Genomic DNA, 2,500 nt, shown 5'->3' on the forward strand with positions numbered 1-2,500 from the left:
TTTGGTGGTTTTCGGATGCGTGTTGCACCGTTTACGACTTTTCGGGCAATTCCTCGTGCCGCAAGCGCAAGGTCCCGAGCGTTTTTTGATTCGGAAAAACTTTTCTCGCACGATACCGCTCCGGAACGTCGAGTGGACCACTGGGAGGCTCTCCGTGAAGTTTGGTCGTATTCGGATGCGTGTCGTACCGCTTACGACTTTTCGGCCGCGTGCCGGAATCGCAAGGTCCCGAGCGTTTTTTGATTCGGCAAAACTTTTCTCACACGATACCGCTCCGGCACGTCGAGTGGACCACTGGAAGGCTCTCCAAGAAGTTTGGTCGTATTCGGATGCGCATTTTATGCTTTATGAAATTTTCGGCCCATTCCGCGTGGCGGAAACTGCGGCAAAATCCCACAAAATGATAGTGTCCCGAGCAAAATAAAATTGGAAGCAAAATGTCTCGGACAATAATTTGCCAGTAGTTAATATACATTGAAAGAGGATTTTACAAACAAGTTTGGTTATTTTTGGACATATATTTTATCCGTTATGAATTTCCAAAGGTAAAATGATTAAAAACTTAAAAAAAATACCTCCGGGGCTCGAAAATTTTTGGTATTTTTTATTATGCGGGTTTGGATACATATAAACATATTTCCAAAATTTCAGATCGAAATTCCATGCCGATTTTTAAAAATGGCGGGGGGGTCTCTGGGCACATGTGATGTCTCCTCCTGCCAGTCCAACAAAAGTCCTAAGAGCTCTTTAGGGGGGTGCACCATTCCTCACCCCCGCGGGCTTGCCGCAAGCCCTCGTCCGCGGTGCAAGCGGCACGCGCTATGCGAAAAATGCTGGAAATTGCGGAAAAATCCCTGCCTGGAATAATTGCGAAAAATCCCTGCCTGGAATAATTACGTAAATGCCCCTGCCGGAAAAATTACGGAAATGCCCCTGCCGGAAAAATTGCGGAAAATGCTCGGAATTGCGGAAAATCCCCCCCCCCCCCCCCCCCGTGCATTTTTATATATAAATCTAATGACCGGGTGCGGGTGCGGGACCGGGTGCGGGTGCGGGCACTCGGCAGCTCGGCGCGAGACGCGAGCGCGTGTGTGGCCTCAAGCGTCCCTCCGAAGGCCCTCGCAAGTCCCTCGCATGTCCCTCGACAGTCCCATCGGCAGCCCTTCGGCAGCGCATCGGCAGCCCATCGGCAGCCCCTCGGCAGCCCTTCGGCAGCCTCTCGGCAGCCTCTCGGCAGCCTTTGGGCATCGGCAGCCCTTCGGCAGCCTCTCGGCAGCCTCTCGGCAGCCCTTCGGCATGCCTTGCATACATTCCCCAGCAGCATGAACCTCGGCTGGTTTTGCTACCCAGCAGAATTAACCTCTATTGGGTGTAAAAATGCATATGTCTTGCACTAAGTGAAATTCTATAATACTTTCCTCGAACAATATTTATACATTAGTTAATATATATTAAATAAGGAATTTAGAAAGAAGTTTGGTGATTTTTGGAAATATATTTTACCGGTTATGAATTTCCGAAGGTAAAATGATAAATAAATAAAATAAAATACTTTCGGGGCTCGAAAAATTCTGATATTTTTTATTATGCAGGTTCGGATATATATAAACATATTTCCAAAATTTCAGATCAAAATTCCATGCCGATTTTTAAAAATGGGGGGGGGGGGGGTTGCTGGGCACATGTGATGTTTCCTCCTGGCAGTCCAAAAAAAGTCCTAAGAGCTCTTTAGGGGGGTGCACTATGCCTCACCTCCCTGCACCAACTGCCGAAGGCTTTTGGTGCGCGCCTTTTGGCGCACCTATGGCACTGACGAGGGAAGGAAAAAAAACTCGTCGACCCGTTCCGGTGTTGGAAAAAATAATTTCGGTTTCGTGGGGGCCCGGCCCCCCGTGTGGGCTGTTGGTGATTTTTTGACGGTAACTAAGGCAAGCTTTTGCCGAAATGATTCTCGGTGAATGTATAGCTTATGATGTGCCGTTGTATGCTATTGTTCCGACGATGGATTCGACGTTGAGGCGGGTGAGTTGCTCTACGCATTGCGGCGGGCATCGAACTTGCCTATCGCGTCAACTCGGTTTTTCCGAGGGTACTGTTCCACCAATGAAGTCTACTGAGGTGGACCGGATGCTGAGGCGGGCTCTCGGTTAGCATGTAGAATTTTTAGTGGCCACGTCTTGTTGGGGAGGGCATAATTATTCATTCATTTTGAAATTGCCCGAGCCGACGGCACGCACGTGCGATCATGTCGAATTCAAGCAGCACCCATCCTCCCGATTGCATCCGGTCAGTGCAAATGTTGCAGTTGTTCCTTTGTATGCTTTTCCGAGGGTGCTCTTCCGCCAATGAAGTTTGCTGAGGCGGATCCGATGCTGAGGGGGCTCTCCGTGCACGGCCGTATTTTCAAATGCCACCAGTTTAGCCGGCTCGGGCTTTACAGATCCCACGGATTTGTAATGCCCGAGCCGACGACGCGCACGTGCGTTCATGCGAATTGCGG

The sequence above is a fragment of the Mercurialis annua genome, linkage group LG6, assembly GCF_937616625.2.
Source record: "Mercurialis annua linkage group LG6, ddMerAnnu1.2, whole genome shotgun sequence".
In the NCBI taxonomy this organism is placed as follows: domain Eukaryota; kingdom Viridiplantae; phylum Streptophyta; class Magnoliopsida; order Malpighiales; family Euphorbiaceae; genus Mercurialis; species Mercurialis annua.